The following is a 25,979-nucleotide window of genomic DNA, read 5'->3' on the forward strand; positions in this document are numbered from 1 at the left end:
TACTACATATATGGCTACGTTGCATTACTTTCTCTTATTCTTTTTTCATGTGGATATGCTCTTTGAGGGCTGTCTGTATGGTTACATGACCATGTTTCTTCCAAATGCTGTTTTTATTGTGGTGTTCTCTAGGGGCTGTTCTGAGCATTGCAGTCAACATACTATAATATTTGCAACATGAAAACCTGCCCCATAATGCTTTGCAGGGCATTACTTTTATAAAACATCTTTGCTCATAACTCATCCTGTGGTGATCCTAGGGCAATGGGACCACCTTCAAAACGCTCTTTCTGTCTACATCATCTCTGGGTCCCAAAACTAGGTTAGTGAGGACCCGAAAATAATAACCCCCTCCCATCATTCAGTGTCTTTTTAGCTTTCTCGTGGCTAGATCTTTTGTTTTGCTGCTGGCAGAAGTTTTGTTTTAAAGGCCTTGTTTGTAATATCATTACAACAGGCTTGTTAGCCTTAAAATGTCCTCTTGGGGTCAAGTAAATGTTTACTCTACATTACTTTCTCCTGTTGTTTTTTTCCATGGGGTTATGTCCTTTAGGGGCTAACAGCATGGTTACATGACCATGTTTCTGACAAATTATATTTTTGTCATGGTGCCCTCTAAGGGCTGTTTTGGGCATTACAGTCTAATGCCAAAACTATTTCTGATAAAGTTTTATATGATAATTGTATATGTTTTAATAATATTTCCTTATTACGGTTATGACCAAGATTCAGGTCAACTTAACGTTGTTAATACACTATGACTGTATGAACACCCTTGATATGTTTGGGTGCCCCTTCTAGTTCATTTCTCCTCTGTGGCTGTCTTATGTCTTTTTGGGGGGCCTTGTTTTAGCCAGCCACCAACTCTGATGGTGGAGTGGTCAAAGTGGTATTCTTTTGGAATTAGCTTAACAGATTTAAATTAGGATGCTAAATGGTAACATTTTCATTTTTTGCTGCAGATAGAGGAAGAAGGTAAATGGAAGTACTTTGGCCCATATTTATACATTTTTTAGCGACACACTTGCGTCGTTTTTTGACACAAAATCGGCGCAAACTTACAAAATACAATTGTATTTTGTAAGTTTACGCCGATTTTGTGTCAAAAAACCACTCATATGCGGCGCTAAAATAGTATAAATATGGGCCTTTATTTATATGCAGGGACACTGGAATTATGTTGCAGGAAAAGACAAAATTATAAGGCAAGATTGACCAATTTATGTGGCAAGAAAAGTCCACTTGAATTTACAATGCCAATAGCTCTAACACAAGCAACTGCGAGACCTATTGCATTGCAAATGATTGTTTACTATAGACTCCGGCAGACTTATGCAGCTTGTAGACATGCATTTTTAAGGGCATGTGAAAAGCGTCAAAATTCTAACTCAAATGAGGCTATTTAATTAACAAAGCAGTCTTCTGATTCTGAATTTCTATTTCTGTATAGTATTTGTACTCCTCCCTAGTCATTAAGGTGATATTTTCTTGCCGACCGCCACGGTGCTGGTGAGGCTGGAGCACTAAATCGGGTCATGCTGTGTGTGTCATGTTATCTCTATTTCTTTCACCTAATGAGCGCGGTGAACAACACTGCTTCCTCCGCAGACCTCTAGCCAGAGCTTTTCCTCTCCATTGACGTCACAGGCCTGTTTCTTCCGAATGTCTTGTGGCTTACAGCTGATCTGCTCGGTTTCAAAGCTCTGTTGTGATGTTTCAGATTGTAATTACTTGTCTGCAGCTACAGCTTTAGATGAAGTGGTTTCAAAAGGGACATACTCAGCAGGGCACTACCATTTGGAATAAAGACGACTCAGTGGTGGGGAAATGGTTAAAGTTTCTCCAAACACTGATTAGAAGAGTAAAAGAACTGGTGTAAGGCATGTTTCATGTGCTGTCATTTAACATTGGTGATTAGGGTCATATTTATTAATCTTTCAGGCAATGCAGGGCAAGGAGCAAAGTTGCTGTGCTGCGTTGCTCTCTTCCTGTGCCGCATGGGTGCATGGGTTATGGGTAGTATTGTTTTTGTGCAGTAAAGATCAGGTCCTTCCACAAAAGCAATCCTTAGAGGCGTGTTCCTCTTTTATGTGTGATGCAGAATTTATCACACATAGAAAGAGGAAATAATATGGACGAATAGTTATTTTTCCTCGTTAAAAAAATGTCTCCTCGCTATGCCTCATTGGGGAAGGCATAGCATTTTTACTCTTTCCAAGGTTTACTACCTTTAATAAATCTGAGTATGTGCTAAAAGCCATGGATGAATGCATGGGAATTCCATGCTCCATACACAAGGGGCTGCATTGCTTTACTTTTTCTTTACAAAACCACTCAAGGCAGTGAATGGAGCCCCTTGCATGGCTTAGTAAATCCCAGTTCAGGACTTACTTTGCCTTGCAACATCCTGCATCACTCAAGGACAATGCAAGTCCTTAGTAAATCTGGGCCTTAGTAGCCAATAGTTTAACCATTAATTTAAGGATTAAGGGCCATAGTTATACTTTTTGACGCACAACTGCGCCAACGCAGTTGTGCGTCAAAAATTTTACCGCCTGCTAACGCCATTCCAAAGCACCATGCGGGTGCCTTATTTATGGAATGACGTTAGCCGGCGCTGCGGAATGGTGTGCATCAAAAAAAATTACTCACACCAGGCAGCGCGGGCGTAGGGGAAAATGGAGCTTGAGTGTCAAAAAATGGGGCAAGTCAGGTCTGAGGCAACATTTTGGCCTCAACCCGATCTGCGCCATTTTTTTTGGCGCCCAACCCCCATTGAAATGACTCCTGTCTTAGCAAAGACAGGAGTCATGCCCCCTTGCCCAATGGCCATGCCCAGAGAACTTATGTCCCCTGGGCATGGTCATTGGGCATAGTGGCATGTAGGGGGGCACAAATCAGGCCCCCCTATGCCACAAAAAAAAAATGAAAAAAAATACTTACCTGAACTTACCTTAACTTCCCTGGGATGGGTCCCTCCATCCTTTGGTGTCCTCCTGGGGTGGGCAAGGGTGGCAGGGGGTGTCCCTGGGGGCATGGGAGGGCACCTCTGGGCTCCTTCTGAGCCCACAGGTCCCTTAACGCCTGCCCTGACCCAGGCGTTAAAAAACGGCGCCCATCAGGCTGGGCGCCGTTTTTTAAGGCCTGCCCCCTCCTGTGCGTCAAAATGACGTCACAGTATAAATATGGGGCACAGGCCTTAAAGTCATTTTTTGGAAGGGAACGCCTACCTTGCATATCATTAACGCAAGGCTGGTTCCCCCTTCCAAAAAATGACGCACACTGTGGAACTTTGACGCCCGCAGGGTCGGACGTCAAAGTATAAATATGGGGCAGGGTTTGCGCCGATTGTGCGTCAAAAATTTTTACGCACATTCGGCGCAAACAGAGTATAAATATGCCCCTAAATATTTCTTCAGTTCCTGAGCATTTTCATTTATAACAAAGCATATTTACAAGTACTAGTGATGCACCACTTTTTTTTAGGCCCCCTTGCAGCCCCTAACGCCACCATGCTAGTGACGTATTTACAATACGGCGCACCATAGTGCATGTTAGAGGCTAGTGTGTCATTTCTTTTATGCTATTGTAATGCTATACTGGATTAGCGTGAAATAAATGTCACTAATCCAGTATAGTGTGAAGAGGCCTATTGAAATCAATGGGAGCCTTATTTTAACACCTGCTTCAAGCAGGCGTTAAAAATGACGCTAGAAATGGAGTAATGGAATCTTGTAGATTCCATTGCGCCATTTGTGATGACCCTCTAACGAGGGAATGCCCCCTTTGCATACATCATGCATATATTAAGCATGACGTGGCACAAAGGGTTTACAAGGTGGTGCAAACCTAGTGTGTGCCGCCTTGTAAACATGGCGCTATGGTAGTGTCCCAGTAGCGTCACATTTGTGGCAAAAATGTTGCTGCAAATTTGTCGCTAAGGGGCGCAAGGGCCTTGGAAATCTGGCCCCTAGTTCACAAAAATATCAACCAACAACCTATGAGGACGCGTACAGGTTCAGGGCAGCCCAAACATCGATGAACTGATAAACTAAAAGCTGCTAATCATCACAAGTAATGCATACTGTTTAACATATCATTAACCATAGTTTAAACAGAAGAATTCATTTAGTACTTCCACTAACACCACTATAGCCAGAAACAATGTCACAAGATGTTTTTTCCACAATTTTATAATAAAAACACATTTCGTTTTGAGTCTTGAGGAATACTCCCTGTTCCGGAAAGGCTACACCACTGTGTATCAATGCTTTTTATCCAGAACCATTTTGAGCATTATCTTGTCACAGTATAAAGCAGTGGCACTACAATGATTTGCAGAGTGGAGTTGTTTGTCACTGAGTGCGTTTTAGGAAAAGGAGACTCCCCCATGCCAGAATCATAGGAATTGTAATTGTATTGAATGAAAGAGCCTGAGAACACATGGGCCAGTAAATTATGCCCCCTATATCCTTCTTTACATAGGGATTGTAATTATAAGCAGTTGATGTTTATCACATTCAGTAATTACTAGGTATGATAAAGTTTGCACCCTCCTTTACATTTCAGCACATTAAACCTGCTGTAATTTAACAGGGGGCAAAGGCCCTCTGTTTATCAGGATGTGCCAATCCTAGTGTTGTGATCACCAAAATCAGCATAATATTCTCCATAAAGCAGAAATAAGCAAGAAGTATGTAACAAACTGCTGCAGTATTTTCATCCATCAAAGGAATCAATGCAGGTGGATGAATTTTTGGACCCAGAACATTGTGTGGTAGAGCCATCAACATAATTTCAACACAATCCTAAACAATTTAAACATCATGACCAATGTGGTCACAGAAGGAAAGGGTCAATTAGAAAATGTAGACAAAAATGTATTACAAAGAGAAGCACAAAGTCAGGTGGACAATGCTCAAAACCAATTTGTAAAGGTGCATACTCACCAAGGGTTCCCCAAGGCGTTGAAATAGATTTTGGCGAACTAATAGTAATACAACTAAGCATTCAAGAAAAATAATGCACATCATCAACAAAAATATCTGAGTTACAGAGATAATACGATGCTCAGAGTTAGCAATTATCAGTCAATTCAAATTAGCAAGTCAGTAGTTTTTGGCTGGGCACAGGTCAGCCCTACAACTAACCAAATCAGGAAAATACACATGCGGGGAGAAACACATGTGGGTAAAATACAAAAAAACATAAATAGGATAAAAAGAGTTGGGAAAAAAGATAATCATGGACTTGCTAACGCAGATATGTTAATTAGAAATATTAATGAGTGTTTATGCATTTTGATTAACAAGAAAATGGTAGAAATATATAATGTAGAAGATTAATGTGCAAGTTTGAAAAATGTGCCCACGGAGAGTGGCTATCAAGATTTACAAAATGTACTAATAATATGAATAACATATGAAATATAGAAAATTTATTAAAATAATGTAGTAGTATGTCATATTGAGAAATACAACGTATGTTTTGCATTATATTGTAGAGTTAATTTAGCCGAAGTTGTGGCCTAGTTTGCCAGGCCACATGCAGAAGCTGAATTTCTAGCACGATGTAGAGAAGCTAATGTGCTGAACTGATCCTGACCTGCTTACTGTTTAATAAAATCTGCTCAGCAAAAATCCTATGCGCGAACCGACGGACTGGAGATGGGGGAATCATAATTGTAACAAGGAATGTGTAAAACAGACAAGATGTACTTTCCCAGGACTCGAACACTGAAGACACTGACAGGAGAAGAAGATGCAACATTTTTGATACCTGACGAGCCGGATGATGAGAACATCGTACAGTGAACCAATCGACACCTTGAGAACAGCGTAATACTAGAATTCATAGATTTGAAGAACTGAAAGTATTGGGTAGCGTCATATATGGTGACTAATTGACCAATTAGGAATTGGGGGATAGTCTGGGTGACTTTGATATAATGCTGTGACAAATGGGGAAAACTTCAAAACTGATGTAGAGTTGTTAGGGGCAGACGTTTGAAGAGAGACCTTCGATATTGGGGAGAAGAGATTCGAGATTCTGTCATTGGGCTCATTCTCTTGAGAGCCTGATGTGATGCTGATCGATTGATGACCTGAAGACGAAGACTGACTTTGTTGCTGATCCGTACTGTGGATAGGTAGCTATGACAACGTTGACTTTTGTGAATTTTCTTACTAGGTACCAACTGCGCTGTTAAATAGTTTTTCTCTAAATTAGATGTTTTTTCTAAATTTATGTTCTAAAACTGTTTTCGCATAAAGTCCCACATGCTAATGCTAATCTGGGGTAGTTAAGGCTTTCCTATTCTGAAACGCTGACATATACAGTGACAAATGATTAACCGACTGATTTGCTAAACTCTGCTACTCATGTTAACATATTCATCGTTATTGGCTCATGTTGAGGCATTAGAACACATGTTTTCTCAAGTTCTGATTAGATTATGTTATTGGTGGTCAATAATAAATTAATCTTGATTTGGTTGAATAAACTTGATTTAACCTCATGACTTAGTATTGTAACCAATAGGGAAATAAAATTGCCAACCGTATACTGAGTTGTGGATTTTCATAACAATGACTAATATTTTTGCTTATTAGTTATTGGTTGTGTATCGATTATTGATGCACATTGGTTACACCATAGCCAGGATACTCCATGCAAATCAAAAGGTTACTCGACCTATACAATTCCCCTTGTAAGTTTACTTACTAAGGATCAGGCGCGCTAGCAGTTTTTGGTAGCAGCTTGATGGTTAGTTCCTTTGGAGCAGTAGTAATGTGGTGACTGATAGTTATAGTGGTAGTTTAAATTAGGGTTAGTTATTCATTTTTATGAGATTAGAATTTTGTTTCTTGAAATGGCAATTGCAGGAAGAATGATGTCCCCTCAAGCCCATAAATGACTTTCCCAGGTCCTGGATCCTGCAAGTAGAGTTGGGTATGTTCTCGGTGTCTTTGTGACAGTGTGAAAGTGGTAGGTTGCGCTTGCAAAGGCTTATGCAAACCACAGGTGAATTGTGACGTATGTGAGGGAAGTATGGAGTCCTCATACTCCAGTTGAGGTTTAGTAGGAGTGTGCGTACTCCGCAGTGTGAGAGTAGGGAAGTCGTCGAACTTCATATGTGTGTGGCGCTTTGTGCTAAAAAATTGTCCACGTGGCTCTTGGTGATGTACGGACCCTGCGTGGACTAAGACTCCGGAGTATATTGACAAGTGTAGGAGACACTTGGGTTTATGTTGTAATCTGTCTGGTTTAGTAGGTTGATCGGGCCTGGTCAACAAGTCGCTGTGTGAGTTAAGTGGGTAAGAGAACATTTTGACTGAGATTTGGTGAGTTCTATGTGCACCAGGGCAGACTCATTGTCAGTTGAGAGTAAAATTTGCAGGTCGGACTTTGCTTGCGAATGTGGGAGACTGAGAAAGAGGAATAGCTCCATGAGCAAAAGGGCCATCAGTGAAAATATGTAAGGTCTCTGAAGTGATTGTTTACCTTCCTGTAGTAAACTTGCTGATTTGTTTTGGTTATTGGGTTTTGGTTAGTGCTCGCAATAACTTGCATTAGTTTTGTGTGAATTTAAGTTTAAGAGGACGAGCCGCAAGACTTTGTCAGCCGCAGAGTGCGTGAGTGTGACGTCATTGGAGCCGCACTGGGATAGGTTGGTTAGTGAGAAAAGCCCGGAGTTGATTGGCAGCCGTCTGTTAGAGGCAATTGGTTGTGAAAGCAGGTGAAAGGAATCTTGGGAGTAAAAGTCATGTCCTTATTGAATCGAATAAATACAACAGAGAAAGATTAAGTTGTTCAATACATGTAGGAGTGCCATGAAGGGTGATACATACATTAAGGTGACAGTGGGGGAGCCTACCCCACCGGAAAATTATCCAGCTTATATTTTAATGGAGGAGCGAGGTGTCACGCCATGTTTGTGGTTAAAGCAGTGGTGCAAGTTGACTGAGAAACAGGGAGCTTTGGCATTTCCAGAGCATGGAACGTTTAATTTGAGAATTGTGAATGACATTATATGAGACAAAGCCACTTCCGAGACCAGCACAGTTTGAGGCATTAGCGGTTTGGGAGCTTATAGCAAGACAGCAGCAAGAAATCAAATTCCAGAGAAGAATAAGGAAGGTAGAGGAGTCTTTAGCTGAAGCAAGATGGGACTGGGAACAGACAAGGTGGAGAACGGAGACATTGCAGGGTGCTAAGTTGTTTCCTGCTATCACAGAGGAAGATGAGTCGGAAGGGAAAGAGGATACTAAAAAGAGTGATAAGAGTTCCTCAGGGAGTAAGAAGAAGAAAAAGACCAATCTAGAAGAGGAAGATTCAGATGCTGAGGATCTTATTACTAAGGTGTTGAGAGACCGACTTCCACCATATGTGATGCATGGGGGGTGTCCAAGTACTAGTTCTGCTCCAACTGACCCAGCTCAAATGTAGTGGACAGCGGGACAAATGCAAGCCAATAATAGACAGGTACAAGGGGTAGTGTAGAGTACCCCGAATGCACAGACTACTTCGGTGGTCCAAGCACAGATGCACCCACCACCAGTACAGGGACTTTATCCAGAGATACCGATTCTCGAGACAAACTCAAACTTAGTGGTACCTACGGAGCAAGTGGTTCCGAGGCTGATGTTAGTTCAGACCGAGTCGACTCCAATATTGATTCCTCAGGCACAGTCACAGGGTTTGCTGACATTCACACCAATGACCGGGACACAGTCAGATGTGACACCCGTAATGAATCAGAGCATGGGAGTAGCCCTTTCACAAAATGCGGGTATCCGAGCGGCACCAGATGCAATATCGCTACCAATTACTGTTGGTCCTGATGTACAATTATTTGCGCAGAAAAAGACAATTACAGGAGAACAGGGCGACATGCCACAAAGCCTTGTGAGGAGGAGGGTGAGAGAGCATGTGCAGGTGGTTTCATCTATGGGTCAGACCTTTGATGGATCTAGACCATTAATGGACCTTAGTCCACTTGTTGTTGCACTTCCAGATGCCATAAATGGCCTGAATGTAAGTCAGAGCTTGAAGCTTTTTACACCACAAACTTCAGGAGCAGTGGTACAACAGGTGCAGTTAAATGAGTGGTTAGATAGTCTGAATACCCCACAAAACACATCCAAGGGTGAAGAGCAAATTGATTGCGTAAGGCTGGTTACAGAAGTGACTGAACTGGTTGAGGGATCAATGGGAGTGAATAGATTAGAATCCTATACTGAAGAGTAGCTGAGATATTTGTATCCCAGAAGCAAAAGAGGAGTGGGCAAGATACATCAGAAAGTGGCAGACTTAGCCGAAAAGCATGACATAGAAATTGAGAAAACTAAGCATTTGAAAAGAAGCTAAAGGTTAGATTTTGAGGCAAAAGACTTTGAACACATGAGGTCAGGAGGGATGGAAGTGCATCTTAAAGAACTACTGCAGAGTGCTCAGATCTGGGGAGCATTAGAGAAGTGGGAAGGCAGATGGGCAAAGAAGAACGATAAACAAAAATGAGATTCACAGGAAGAATCCGAAAGTGTTCAGAAAGAAAAGGATCCAGTAAAATATTACCAATGAGGGAAATACCAGGAGGGCAGTTTGTGTACGTTCCTTGGCACAGGAATGATATTCTGTCATTCACAAATGATTATCCAAAGCTGAGGGAGAAACCAATTGAATGGTACCAGCAGACAGATAGATTTGTGAAACTTTTGAAATGTCTGTGGGAAGACCTGAATACTCTGTTGGAGATAGTAGTACCAAGTGATTTGTGGGTTGAGTGTAAGAGAGCAGTAGATTGGCCGACGAGTGAACCAGAAAGAAATAGAGTTACAGGTGCACCATCACCTGAAGTGATCAAACATTGTTATAAGGTGATTGAGTTCCTGAAGACAAGAATCTTGCCTAAAAATATTGATTGGCAGAGAATTGACAGGGCAGTGCAGAAGGTAAAAGAATCCATACATGTGTACTATGAGAGGTTGCTAAAAGTGTTCAAGGAGTACAGTGGCAAGGAAGCGATTGCGCTGAAAGACATGCCTCACTTTGTGTTCAGGTCGTGGAAGGATTGAGACCTGCAACAGGTCAGATGATTAAAAGACATTTGATCTGTTGGCAAGCAAAACCAATTGATGAGGTATTGCAGCATGCTAAATACTGTAGTGATGAGAATGAGTTGAAACAGAAGAAGCTGAAGGAGAAAGCAATGGTGATGCAAATTAAGGCAGCTCAGATAGGAGTGCAGGAAGTTTTTGTGCAGCAGATGCCGCAGCAGCAGGGAACTGTTCTGTTCCAACCTCAGGTGAGAGGTAGAGGTCGTGGAGCTAATATGAATTGTGGTCCAGATTTGAATACCGCAGTGGTTCAAAATGATGTGCAAGTGATGAAAAGGATGTTGCTGTGTCATCTTTGCGGAAACGTGGGACACAGGAAATGGGAGTGTTCAATGATGGTGCAGGATGGTATTGTTCAGCAAAGTGGTGATGTCAATACATTTCAGACTGTGAAAGTCCCTAGAATGAGAGGACCTAATCCGAATTTTCAGAATAATATGAATTAAGTGGAGAATTTTCAACCCATGCAGCAGATGCAAATACCTCGTGCACAAATGGCACAGTTGCAACCAATGCAGCAGAAGGTTCCTATGGTACCTAGACAGCAAATGCAAATATCTCAAGCCCCGATGGAACAGCAACAGATGATGCTTACTCAGCAGGTCACATGTCAGAGACAACACAGAAGTAATGACACAGTGCACCAATTCCCATTACAAAGTGAGAATGAAATAAACGACGAATGGATGTGTGATAGTTCAGATGAGGAGCCAGGCTTGCTTGCAGCGTCCATAGAGGTAGATCAGAGAGGACCTTTTGTGAAAGGAAAGGTGATGGCTCATAGAGTCTCATTCCTAGTGGACACAGGAGCAACACACTCTACAGTAAAAAGTGCAGAGGTTCGAACTTACCTCTTTCAGGCAGGACAGTTCAGGTTGTAGGAGTAACGAATAGACAGTTGATACATCTGATCACAGATGCAGTACAGGTTGAGATTGGTAACTTCCAGGGTCTGCACAAGTTTGTAGTCTGTGACTCAAGTCCAGTATCTCTACTGGGAAGGGACTTGTGCAAAACCAGATGTTGGATTAGTTGTTCAACTGCTGGAATAGAGGTTCAGAAGAATAGTGATGATGAGGAAGAACATGCTCCTGAAACCGAGAATGAAACCATCAATTAAGAGTACCTGTTGATTGAGTTTTTCCCGATGTTTACTGTGAAAGAATTACATGCAGACTTACAGGGAACAGTGCAGGAAAATGTGTGGGACCTGACAGGTAAAGAAGTAGGTTTGATTAAGAGAGTGAAGCCAATTAAGATCACTTTGAATCCGAATGTACTGTTCCCACAGCTTCCACAGTATAGTAGTAGATTTTCTGAAAGAAAGGGTTTTGAAGGAAGTATTAAGCAAACCATGTAATTCACCGATAATGGCCTTGAAGAAACCTTGTGGGAAAGTACGAATTGTGCAAGACTTGTGAAAAGTGAATGACATGGTGGTCAGTTGTGGTCCTGTGGTGTCATACCTAGCGGCAATATTGTTTCAGATACCATGCGGTGCAGAATGGTTCACAGTGGTTAATTTGTCACAAGCTTTCTTTTCTGTGCCTCTCCATAAGGATAGTCAGTTTCTTTTTAGTTTCAAATTCCTAGACAGAGTCTACAGCTGGTACAGGCTTCCTCAAGGGTACCCGGAGTCACCATCTGTGTTCAATCAGATTTAGAAAAAGAATCTGGAGTCATTGGGACTACCGTACCTATCGACTCTGGTGCAGTACATTGATAACTTACTGATTGCATCCAAAACAAGGAACGAGTGTAAGCACGACTCAATTGCCTTGTTAAATCATTTGGGAAAATTTGGACATAAAACGTCACCATTGAAATTGCAGTACTGTCAGAAGTCAGTGAAATATCTGGGACACCAAATTGGGAAGATGTCAAGGAGAATTTCCAAAGAAAGGATTACAATGATATTGCAGAGAAGTCCCCCAACATCACAGAGAGATGTCAGAATGTTTCCGGGAATGGTAAGTCATTGTCAACAATGGATTCCAAATTTTGCTGAGATTGCCAAACCGTTGCAGCAGCTGACACATAAAGATGTTACAGATTCCATTACCTTAGATCAGGATCAGATGAAGGCGTTCACTGAGTTGAGAGAGAGTTTGTGCAGAGCTCCAGCATTTGGAATGCCTGATTATACAAATCCATTCGTATTGTTTTGTCATGAACATGATGCTTGTTCTTTGTCTGTCTTGACACACTAAGGATCAGGCGCGCTAGCAGACTGCAGGACACTAACTAAGTTAGGCAAAAGATAAGAAAGAAGGAAAGCATCAGCACATCTGAATCTCAGTCAAGAGTCTTCTGAAGGGGAAAATAAAATAATTTCTAAGTCAAAAAAATGAAATTTCAAAGGCAATGGTAGAGAGGAAAATACCTCTCCTTGGGTACAGCATTCAGAGAATATTCATCAGCAAAGCATCAGGATCAGCAAGAATCAGGACAGCACCTGGGGACTGGACTGGAGGGATCTGTCAAGGACAGTCCGAAGTTCAAATGTCTATTACTATTTTAGAATTCACAAAGCATTCTGATTCATAAAAGGTATCAGTTCATATCACATTGAATGGCCATCATCCAATAGCAATCAATCACTAGACTCCATGCTGAAATACCACAATTCTTTTCTAGGTCTGTCATGGGAATATTTTCCATTTGTGTGACTCCACACATGTTTAAAACAATTGTATATGGTACCAACCCATGTTTCACGATGTTCTTCCATTAAGGAGGCTACATTTTATACTCTCTATACTTAAACAATAAAATCTATTACTAACTAGCTAAGCTTCCCATGTAAACATAACCTAAAAGAAAGTTCACATCAGGAAATGAATCAGCATTTCAGGAATGGTTACAAATTACAACCATTAACAGGCCACATTAATGCTAACACAGGGGATTCATAATAACACATTTATTTAATTTATATGTTATAGTTAAACACATATAATATGCAAACTTATAAATTCAATATTAAGTGTAATTAATTAATATGAGTAATACATTTAATTTCAAACAAGAATGCTTTAGTACTGCATTTCATTAAGTACAAGAAGGAAGTGCATGTCTCTCACTTTGGCACATATTTTTAAACTAATTATTCATTTACTAATCATTAGAAATTCAATATCATATCTATATGCACATTTAATCTAGAGTCCAAATTACAGTACAACATCAATTGTATCCCTCTACAATGCAGTTTAATTCAAATGCCACCTAAATCGAACTCTGAAATACAAGGAAGTGCACGCCTCAGTGTAGCTTTCTAAGTTTAGCCATAAAAAGTAAAATTAACATAAAACATAAACTGACACATTCTGATGACCTTTGTGACATGAGGGACTCTACTAAAGTTTAGACTACTCCCACTCTCATTTCAGATGAGACAGTCAAAAACTTCAGAGGTTCATTTCAGGTGCAATCTTCTGAAATCTCTATCTGCTTCACATTATCCTAATACAAGCTTCGCCTATTTTCCATTTCTATGTCTTCCCTTCTCTGTCTAATCTTAGCTCTTGTCTCCTTCAGTATCTTGTATAAGTTGAAAAATACAGCTGCAACTAAGGCTGATACAATCACAATCAATAGGGGTCTCAGTATGGTTTCCACAATACCTCTTCCCAGATTTCTAAACCATCTACCAATAGCTGTAAAACTATTTCCTATAGCCTTCTATGCATCTGTTGCTGTCAGTTCTTTCAGGTCTTCTTGTTTAAAGTCAGTCATGTTTGAAATGTACTTTCTTATCTCCTTACTATTGTCAGGGATGTATGTGCAACATTGTTGCACATGTAACATTTTGTAAACTCCACCTTCCTTCATGAGTATTATGTCTAAAGCAAGACAATTTTGCAAAACCATTAGGCTAGTAGCTACCATTTCTGTGTTCATTTACAATCTGGCACCTATGGTGCCTGTAGATAACTTAATCACTATTGTTGACCACTTTCTTATCTTGATGTCATTCAAGGTCACACCTACTGATGGAATTATGGCACCAAAAATATCCCATGTAACTTCTGAAGTGCTTGCTCCCCTTTTGACACTGTAGTTTGATTTCTCACTTCAAACTGGATTATTAAAATGTTACACGTGATAAACCTTCAGAAGAACTGCTCCCAGGTAACATGTTTCATACCCGCCTACCGGAAGTTTGTAATAGTCATTCCTTCCACATATGAAATAAACACCAGGTATGGCAGTGCCTTGACCATACAACATAAAAGTCCAAACACTTTTAAACAAAAATACAAAAGAACACTCACCAGTACCTACAAAATGTGTATCAGTCCTTGATAGACGTAGCTTCCCAACCAGTTGCCAATCAATAGCCAGGAATCCTTGATTTCCAGCCACTGAATGTATTGCATCTCTCTCCCAATTCTGTAGAACTACTCCTTTTTAGGGTAGAGCGTGCAAGCGCTCTGTCCCTGTTGTAATCTCTCTGTGGGCTTTTCACCCCACCCATGTCAGGCCCGTCACTTTCGCTGGTTTGTGGGCTTGCTTTTTAAAATTTACTTGATTTAATTAGTGAAAGGCATGCATACTTCATGCCTTTTCCGGTGTTTAGCCCTCCTCAAGCGAACCGGCCAACTACTGAAAACATACAAGGCTCCATGTTTTCAGCATGGTTTCTGGACTAGTTTTTCTTTTTATTTCCTACACAGTGCGATCTCGCTGGGTTTTACACAGAGCGATCCAGCTCATTTTTTTTGTAAATTTCCCTGTCTCCATCCACACCCCTGCTCCCCCCTCCCCTTGAGATTTGTGGCAGCCGCCACTGCACATATGCATTGCCACGCGTCCTCTAGTTCAAAACCCTAATAGCTCTAACTCATTGGGCGCCATGTCGCGTAGGCTCTCATTATCTTAATGAGACTACTGAATTTTGAGCAACAAGATCGTACACGATGTGGGGGACTGAGTCTTGCCCACAGTAGATGACGCTTGTCACTCCAAATCCGGGTTTTGCTTCGGCTAACTAGCAGGGCCTCATCTCTCCCAAATGGTAGAGACAATTGGGAAGCCGAGCGCATGACATCTCAGTACTTCTCAGGGAAGTCGTGGTCACTCAGGTCACAACCGGTTCTCTCATACACAGTGTGGTGTCATATATACATGACAATAGAAGCAGTATAAGTTTGAAAGTTTGGTTTAATAAAACGACTGCATTTTGGATAACAAAGCGTGAGCCGCAATAACTAGAACTATACAACACAATAATATTAAAATAGTAATGATGAGAGTGAAGCATAAGAATAAGGCTATCATAGTGCTGTTAGATTATCCTCTCTTTAAGTTATGCAAATGCAGTACTCATTGCATTGCAAATGCTTGTTTTTATTTATTGCCCATTAGCTGTTTGCTTCTCAGTTTATAGGATGTTTTATTTAAAAAGCTTATTCTTCTACAGTCAAGTGTTATGGGTGACTTTTTGACAACAACCACAATACAACTGCATGATTTCCTGGATATTTAAAGAGACACACCTGACATTTCCTTCTTTCTGTGTTTTCTTTTGAGGCACACTTAAATCATCAAAAAGTTTTTCATTATAATTTGAGTTGACCTAAAAGCCTGTCAGCATCTTCTATTTTGATATGGGTTTTGTAGAAGTGTCGGAATGCTGAAAAATATGTTATTTTTTAAGAGTAGGTCCAGCCAGGTTGCCTTGCAATGAGTATTCTGCAAGCAGTAAATTGTGCTGTGTTAGTCTAAAAAATATCCGTTGCAGTGTGGTTGACCAACAGATACAAATATTCAATTCCTTTATCATATTGGAAGTAATAAACTTTTAAATGACATATACGCTCTTCAACATATGGTGCTGTAATGTGCCACTCACATTAAAAAAATTTAACATAGTTAGCAGTCTATACTAACTTTTGTTATATTTGAGCCCTTTGTTAAATTATATGAGCATACAGTGTTCAAAGTAGGCCAGTGTTCAAGGCACTAATGGTAGACATACTTGTAAACAAACGAGAAACAAGCATTATCCAAGCCACTAGTTCTGTTCATTGTAATAGTGTATGTTCTTCTGTGATATTGGTAAATCTGTATGTGGGCGAACATGGGACTCAACAATTGGATGGATGAGTAGATGGCCTAATGAATGAGTGAGTGAGTGCACTGATAATTAATGAGTATATGGATGAATACGTCAGTGAATGGATGACTAGTGAGGATAGAGTTCATCTTTATAAGAGGGTATGTCGATAGGTTACTCCAGCACGATGAGCAAAAGCTTCAGGCAACAATAGTGGTGTTATAAATAAAGAAGAATTATATATTGTATGTCAAAGCAAACTGTTCATCAGGGCTGATGCCCTGCATCATACTGCATTACCTTGGTATACCTTGCATTGTATTGTACAATAATGCACAGCACCATGTTGGTTTCCATAGAATTATTGCACCTTGTAGTATTGTTAAATTTTGTAAAGCTTTGGACTGAGCAGGATTGCATTGCATTAAAAGGTTGCAATAAGGAATTCTTTGCAAAGTATAGTATTTCATTAAACAGTTTTGTTGCAGAGCATTGTGTATTATCAGATTATTTAGTATTCGCCATTTGTATATAGTACTGCATTTATAGTATCATTATATAGTATTATGTAGTATAGTATTGTTACATTGCATAATATTGCACGGAAAAATATTGTAGCATTACATAGCACTGTATTGTATCGCACTACAGTCTTGTACAGTATTGCATTGTGTAGAAATGACAAGCACTGTACAGTACCATATTTATAAAGACTGATTGCAGCCACGGTCATGGCCAGATCAGAGCAGTTGGTGCGGGAGCTCAAGTCGCATCAAACTCCACAGGGGCCAAGTGAAGGCAGCCTCTCAAACTTACAGCGGTGGGGCCTTATATGGAGAAGAGACCAGGACCATGAAGAAGGGAGAGCTGAGAAGCAGCTAAATCCTGTGCCTTAGACTGAGCCCACCTCAGCAGCCAATGCTGACCTCTCTCCATGCAAGAACATCAGCGATGTCCTGTTGTAGGGACTAATTCCAAAGAACAAAAGGTCACTCCAGTATCAGAGTCACGTAACAAAAGGCAACCAAAATGCTAAAATATATTTTTGTAAACTACTTAGTACATCAAGGATTAACTCCATTGTATTTCATACAGAACAAAAGGAAGAAAGTTTTGTGTTGAGGACTGTGGGTATGACCATATTGTATAAAGAAGACTAGGAATGCAGCTACCTTACAGAATTGTGTGTGTTTTACACTAAGCAGAGTTTCCATGTGAAGCAAAAGTGGGTTAAGAAGCATAAGTTATTGATAAAAGTTTACATTTTCTCACCACAAGTTAACAATTGGCTTACAGGCTATGTAGACTATTGAGAAAAAGAGACTGTTCTGTTTTATGCAGGACATACTTTCATCTACGGGCAGCAACATCATTCAAACATAATTTCAATATGGTTGTATCAGATAATATCACTAATATCATTGTCACTGTAGCCACAGGTCGAGCTCAGATGGAGCATCAAGGGGGTTTTTCACTCTAAGGAGCAATGATACGAAGACCCTTGGTCATGTACCCTCACCTTTCAAGAATAAGCATACTGTGGTAATGGAAGACATCTCAGAAAAACAGCTTACAAAATCAAAATTAACTCACGTAGAATAAGAAACATGTTTATTTCAAATATGATCTAGGAATATATGTAAGCATACTATGATGCTTCTTAGATCTCATTTTTAGTTAGAGCATAGCAGCGCGCAAGCGCTGCTTTTCCGATGTGTTGGTATCTATGTTGGCTTTTAACCATGCCCATCTCATGCCCATCACTATCACTCAATCATGGGCTTGCCTTTCAAAAATCCTTTGTTATCATTGGTAAATGCTTTACTCCTGTCCCTTCTTGGGGCAGTTTTGTTACCGCCTTGGCCATCAACCCTGTTTCATGGATAATTGCACGATTGCCGATACGTTTAACTGTGAGCAAACTTCTTTTAACTTTTGTGTCTCTCTTTCGCGCTCATGCTCATGGTGGTCATGGCCCATTGAATCAGCTAGCCCATGTCAACTGTTTTACTTTTCATTTTCAATTTATGTGGCAAGAAAAGTCCAGTTAGGAAATTACAACGCTAATAGCTCTAACTCGAGCAAACGCGAGACCCATTGCATTGCAAATGCTTGTTTTATTTTGGCTTTCATTACTCTCCTTCTCTTCTTAATTTGTCCAATGGATTCCTTTTCTACAGGACTAAGAATGCAAATTCAATTACTCTTATCTGCATATATTTTCCAAATGTCAATGTAGGTTCAAAGAAACCTACCACATAATCAATGTTCTTCGCTTTTGCAATGCTACTTAAATGCTTCATGACAGGAACAATTGAGAACACTAAGGGGGCCATTATGACCCCAGTGGTAAAAACCGCCTACCGCCGCGGCTGCCAAAAGACCATCGCCGCGGCTACCAGCTGTCCGCCGGATTATGACCACAGCAAGAATTCCGCCAGAGGGATTGCAGAAATCCAGCTGTGGCCATGCCAGCAGATGGCAGTAAGGTGGCACTGCTTCCACCAGCAGTGCCATGCTAGTAGACCACCACCAGCCGTATTATGATGGTAATACGGCCTGGCGGTGTTCTGCTGGCGGACACTGCTTCTAGCAGCAGCACCCCATCCCGTCTCCTGCCTGAGGACCCCCTGACTGCAGGTAAGTCCGGTGCTCTGACAGCGGTGTGGGGGTGTGTTGTGGGGGTGTATGTCTGTGCGTGCATGTATGCAGGTCTTTGTTGCATGTTGTACATGTGAGCATGTTTGGGGATGAGAGTGCATGTATGTTGAGTTGTGTGAATGTGTGTCTGCGTGTATGTATGTAAGTGTGTGTGGATGTGTGTGTGAATGGATGTATGCATGCATGGATGAATGTTGGAATGGGTGTATGTATGCTTGTGTGCATGTGTGAAGGGAGGGACGTGTATGAAGGGGGGTCTGGTGAGGAAGGGGGTTGGGGAAAACTAGTGAAGGGGGTGGAGGTGGGGAAGACCCCTATCAGTGACAGGGAAGGGATTCGCTATGACTGATAGTGCCTACTGCCTTGGTTTTCATGGCGGTAAGGATGTCACGAAAACCATGGTGGCAGGCGGGGTCATAATACCGCAGGGTGCAAGTGACAGTCACTGGGCTATAGAGTGAAGTCTCCAGCCCCGCGGTCAATACCGCCGTGGCAGTCTGTATAGTACATCGGAGGCTTGGCTTCAGCCAAACCGCCAATGTCATAATATGGAGAAAAGTACCGCCAGCTTGTCGGCAGTACTTTCCTCCATTTAAACGCCAACCGCCGGGGTCATAATGACCCCTAAATTATAATTTGAATAGAAGTATTAGTAATACTCTTGCTGATAAAACAGAGTTCATACCACACTACAGGAAATCCCATAGGTTAGGGTAAAACTTTGATATGTAATTCCTACACTAACTAATGAAGGTACCTGTGTACACACGTAACAGTATTTAACTTCCATTGTCTCAATATATTCATACAACAGCTTATATATAAATCACCTTCAGATAAATCACCTTTAGAACTATCAATGTGTTAATACTACTCATCTGTGTGAAATTAATTTAGTTCTGCATGGGGATTTACTAAATTTAAAACAAGTGTGGGTACAATCTGATCTGAATCATTTTCTATGAGCAAACTCACACCTATAAACAATAATATAATCATGATAACTGCCATTTCTGCTAGGCCTATACATATATATTTTCACTTACTACCTCTATTGCAATTTCATTCTATGAGTTCTCTATTTACAGATCAAGAAATTTGAATTCAAAATCAAAATTCAGAGCAGATTTCGTTCATCACTGACTCTTTTCAGTTCTTTTTACTTGTGAGAAAAGCAATAAAAAATAGTCTCTTTCAACAACGCAACTATTCCCAAAGTTCCTTGATCTTTTAGAAAGTTCATTAAGAATTTCTCTACTTGCAAGTTTTCAAAAGCTTCTAATAACGGCACAGTTCACAATCACTAATAATTGCTTCCAAATGTAATGTCTCTCATCATCAACTGGCAATGAGATTTCAAAATTCAGTTACAAAAGCAATTTCAAGAATATTGAGCTAGCATTGAATTGTTAGCACAAAAGGTTACACACTGCTGTTTCCAGTTATCAGCAGAATAATATGCGCATTCAGGGGTAGAGTGCTTTCTGCTTGGCACTCATTTTTTTACCTTCTGTTTACTTGACTCTCAGCATCACTTTCACTTTGACTCATCTCTTTAGCTTCTTTAGCAATAGCAGATGACACTTTTACAGTTTTCTCTTCAGGACAATTGTGTCTGGGTACAACTCTTTTATCTAGCATGACTGATCCTTCATCAGCATCTGAGCTTGCATGAGTCAACCGATTCTTCCTTTACCCTTCTGTACCATCCAGTGTTGACTCGCTCAGAACCCAATTGGAATGAGTCTGTGCTACAGCAACTTTTCCAGCCCCAACAGCTTGGCTAACTTGCTCCCTCACACTCACTGTAACCGACCCTTCTGGAACACATGATGTGTCATCAAGGGGACTGTAAACTTTGTGAGTGTGGCTCGCATGTACCCAGTTTGGAAGACCAGTGCACTTCACAGCTGTTATCATCACAAGGACCACTTGGTAGGGATCTTTCCAATGCAGCGCCAAACATGTCTCCCGTACATGTTTCTTAAGCATAACCTAGTCACCAACACATAGTTCATGACACAGTTTCTGCTGCAGCTGTACAGTAGCCTCTCCAACCTGATGAGAAAAAGATCGTACCACATCAGATAGTCGTTTGCAATAATCCAGCACCAAATCACCTGTAATCTTCACAAGCACATGTGCAGTCACTGCTGGCTATCTGAAAGCATGCCCCTTGATGATTTCATGAGGACACAATCCTGTTTTCCTGACAGGTGTGCCGTGCAAACTCATCAAAACAAGAAGCAATGCATCTGGCCATATCAGTGGTGTGGATGCACATACTTTTGCCAGTGGGGACTTTAGAGTTCCATTTATCTGTTCTAGTGGACCTGAAGCTTCTGGATGACAACTGCAATGCAATTTTTGCTCAACTTATAATGCCGCACACAACATTTTAAGGACCTCACCGTTGAAATGAGTACCTTGGTCTGATTCTAGAGAAGTTAGGAATCCAAACCTAGGTATCAACTCTCTAAGTAACAGCTTTGCTACTATGAGATTATTATTTCTCCAAGTGGGATAAGCCTCAACCCAGTGTGAGAACAAACAGGCAATAATTAAAATATATCTCAGTCCATTGCACACTGACAGCTAAATAAAAAACAACTCCATTCTGTTAAATGGTACTGCTGACCTAACTACGTAACAACTGTATGTCGCCCTAAATAACTTTGTTGACAGGTGACACATCGGTGACACCTGGTTTCAGAAGTTACTCTCAATTTTGGATTAAACCATGTTTGTCTGAATGTTCTGACCATTGCCTCTCTCTCTATGTGTGCTTGTCCATGGTAATGTCTTGCCATCTGGGTCAGTAAGCTGTTTGGCTGCACTACTCTTCCATCACTTGAAACCTAAATATCTTCTTTATTCCTTTTAACATATCCTGCTCCAGTGCAACTTTGCTTGTCCTTCCTCTATCATTTCTTCCTCCAATCTTTTCACTTCCTCTCATGTCTCAACAGCAGCCATCAAAAGATTTTGGTTTGTCTCATCCAGTGTATCACTGTTCGACCTCGAATTAAAGGAGGCACAACTAAGAGTGCAATACCTAGCAACTTCGACCGAATAGGTATCATCCAAGGTAACATAATCATTTGATTTTCTATGGACTAGCAGCAATTTTTGCAAGCAACTGTAATGCATTCAACAAATGATAAATATTGTCACAGTTTCTGACTGGGGAACTAGAAGAGGTCATTGAACCTCTTAGGTTCCATAACTGCCCGAAATCATGAACAACACCAAACCGATATTGGCTACGAGTGAAAATGGTCACTTTAGCTGTTCAGAAACACAGCATGCTCTGGTAAGAGCAACCTCATGAAAGCCAAGGCCAAATTCTGCTGCACTGTCTGTACCAGCAGCACATTGTGCTTTCCGGGTGTACTGACGGGGGGCCTGCACGGCCTACAACATGGTCATGGCTAGTGCAGGGGTCCCCCTTCAACCCCGTTCCAGCCTTTCCACCAGCCTTTTCATGGGGGTGACCCTGCAACAACTTCATGATACTGGCATGTGTTTATATTACATAACATCTGTATGCAAGTTGTGCATGTCAGTCATTTTCTTTCATGTACCTCGTGGGAATTGTACTTCTAACTGCTATTTACTTTTTTTTGGGTCTGGCTTGACAGCTCAACTGTCACCAGATAATTATGTGATCATCTCTAAAAAGGGTGTGTGGCTGTGCCCACATGTTGAGAGCAAGGAGTACATGCTTTGATTGGGCAGAAGTTGTATGCTTCTTTAAAAAATTACTTGCCATCCACAGCTGTGATCATATTGTTCATTTATCCAACATCCTAAGCTTGAACTTTCAGGAGCACACACATGACACTGGAATGCTGTAGGAAAATGGCTCCCTGTTGCAGTTACCCCCCACGTTTTGCCTGCTATTGATGCTGACTTGACTGAGAAGTTTGCTGGGACCCTGCTAACCAGGCCCCAGCACCAGTGTTCTTTCACAAAAAATGTTCCATTGTTTCCACAAGTGGCACACCCCTAGCACACAGATAAGTCCCTTGTAAAAGGTACCAGTGGTACCAAGGGCCCTGTGACCAGGGAAGGTCTCTAAAGGCTCCAGCATGTGTTGTGCCACCCTTAGGGACCCCTTATCTAACACATGCACACTGCCAATGTAGATTGTGTGTTGCTGGGGAGAAAAAGGCAAAGTCGACATGGCATCCCCCTCAGGGTGCCATGCACACAAAATACTGCCTGTGGCATAGGTAAGTCACCCCTCTAGCAGGCCTTACAGTCCTAAGGCAGGGTGCACTATACCCCAGGTGAGGGCATAGCTGCATGAGCAATATGCCCCTACAGTGTCTAAGTCTATTCTTAGACATTGTAAGTACAGTGTGGCCTTATTAAGTATATGGTCTGGGAGTTTGTCAAAAACGAACTCCACAGCTCCATAATGGCTACACTGAATACTGGGAAGTTTGGCATCAAACTTCTCAGAATAATAAACCCACACTGATGCCAGTGTTGGATTTGTAATGAAAATGCACACAAAGGGCATGTTAGAGATACCACCTGTATTTTATCCAATCCTTCAGTGCAGGACTGACTGGTCTGTGCCAGCCTGCTGCTGAGAGACGAGTTTCTGACCCCATGGGGTGAGGGCCTTTGTGCCCTCTGAGGCCAGAAACAAAGCCTTCTCTGGGTGGAGGTGCTTCACACCTCCCTCCTACAGGAACTGTAACACCTAGCAGTGAGCCTCAAAGGCTCAGGCTTCGTGTTACAATGCCCCAAGGCACTCCAGCTAGTGGAGATGCCCGCCCCCTGGACAAAGCCCCCACTTTTGGCAGCAAGTCCAGGGGAGATAATGAGAAAAACAAGGAGGAGTCACCAACCAGTCAGGACAGCCGCTAAGGTGTCCTGAGCTGAGGTGACCCCTGCCTTTAGAAATCCTCCATCTTGATTTTGGAGGATTCCCCCAATAGGAATAGAGATGTGCCCCCCTCCCCTCAGGAAGGAGGCACAAGGAGGGTGTAGTCACCCTCAAGGACAGTTGTCATTGGCTACTGCCCCCCAGACCTAAACACACCCCTAAATTGAGTATTTAGGGGCGACCCTGAACCCAGGAAATCAGATTCCTGTAACCTGAACTAAAAGGAAGGACTGCTGACCTACAAGCCTGCAGAGACAACGGAAGATGACAACTGCTTTGGCCCCAGCCATACCGGCCTGTCTCCTGACTAAAAAACCTGCAACCAGCGCTGCATCCAACAGGGACCAGCGACCTCTGTAGCCTCAGAGGACTGCCCTGAATCCCAGGACCAAGAAACGCCCGTGAGCAGAGGCTCTGCTCAACAACCAGCAACAAACTTGCAACTTTTCTACAACTTCAAAGACCTCACTCTTCCCGCCGGAAGCGTGAGACTTCACACTCTGGACCCGACGCCCCTGGTTCGAGATCCAGAGAACCAACACCACAAGGGAGGATTGCCCGGCGACTGCGACCCCGTGAGTAGCCCGAGACGACTCCCCTGGCCCGCCACAGCAATGCCTGCAGAGAGAATCCAGAGGCTTCCCCTGACCGCGACTGCCTGTAACAAGGGATTCAACGCCTGGACCAAGCACTGCACCCGCAGCCCCCAGGACCTGAAGGAACCAAAACTCAGTGCAGGAGTGACCCCCAGGCGATCCTCTGCCTAGCCCAGGTGGTGGCTGGCCCGAGACGCCCCCCCTGTGACTGCCTGCACCGCGAGAGTGACCCCTGGATCCCTGCACTGTTTCCTATACAAAACCCGACACCTGCTTTGCACACTGCACCCAGCCGCCCCTGTGCCGCTGAGGGTGTGTTTTGTGTGCCTACTTGTGTCCCCCCAGTGCTCTTCAAAACCACCCCTATTCTGCCCCCGAGGACGCAGGTACTTACCTGCTGGCAGACTAGAACCTGAGCACCCCTGTTCTCCATAGGTGACCTATGTGTTTTGGGCACCTCTTTGACCTCTGCACCTGACCGGCCCTGCTGGTGTGGTAACTTAGGGGTTGCCCTGAACCCCCAACGGTGGGCTGCCTATGCCCAGGAACTGAGACTTGTAAGTGTTTTACTTACCTCACAAACTAACCAATACTTATCTCTCCTGGGAACTGTTGATTTTTGCACTGTGTCTACTTTTAAAATAACTTATTGCCATTTTAACAAAAAGTGTATATGTTATTGCTATAATTCGAAGTTCCTAACTTACCTGTGTGGAGTACCTTGCATGTTATGTATTTACTTCAAATCTTGAACTTGTGGTTCTAAAAATAAACTAAGAAAATATATTTTTCTATATAAAAGCTATTGGCCTGGAGTTAAGTCTTTGAGTGTGTGTTCCTCAATTATTGTCTGCGTGTGTGTACAACAAATGCTTAACACTACCCTCTGATAAGCCTACTGCTCGACCACACTACCACAAAATAGAGCATTAGAATTATTTAATTTTACCACTATCTTACCTCGAAGGGGAACCCTTGGACTCTGTGCACACTATTTCTTACTTTGAAATAGCATATACAGAGCCAACTTCCTACAAATGGTAAGCAGGTGTCTAAGATTTATGTTGTTTTTCACAGATGGAACGAGTGCTGTCATTACCCTACACGGATTTTTAGATCTGACTTGACAGTGCAACTGTTACTCAATCTTCTAACCTATACCAATATTTTTCAACAGTTATTTGGTTTCATGCAAATAATTATCTATTCCCATGCTATTTACACTTTATGCTTCATGTAATCATACAACATTCCTTTAACTGCTTGGGAGCCTGGGACACAACGGTTAAGTCCTCGGCTACAGCACTGCTGTGCTGAGGATGTAACCGTTACTTCCTGCACCCGGCACACAAGGGGAGCACTAGTGCTCCACCCGTGTGCCTCCCACCCACTCTCCTGAGCACAGATAGGAGGGGAATCACTTCCCCCTACCACGCCTGACCCCCCAGTGATGTCTTATGACGTCAGCGTACAATTGTGCACTGACCTCATCAGAGGTCGCTGCTCAGCTTCCAGTGTGACGCGAGGAGAAACTGATTTGTTTCTCCTCAGGGGTGGAAGGGGGCAGGTCAGAGAGGCATTGGAAGGAAGGAAAGGCTTTTCCTTTACTCTGATGTCTCTTTTAGCATTCCTGCAGCACGATT

Source organism: Pleurodeles waltl, chromosome 2_2 (genome assembly GCF_031143425.1).
Source record: "Pleurodeles waltl isolate 20211129_DDA chromosome 2_2, aPleWal1.hap1.20221129, whole genome shotgun sequence".
Taxonomy (NCBI): Eukaryota; Metazoa; Chordata; class Amphibia; order Caudata; family Salamandridae; genus Pleurodeles; species Pleurodeles waltl.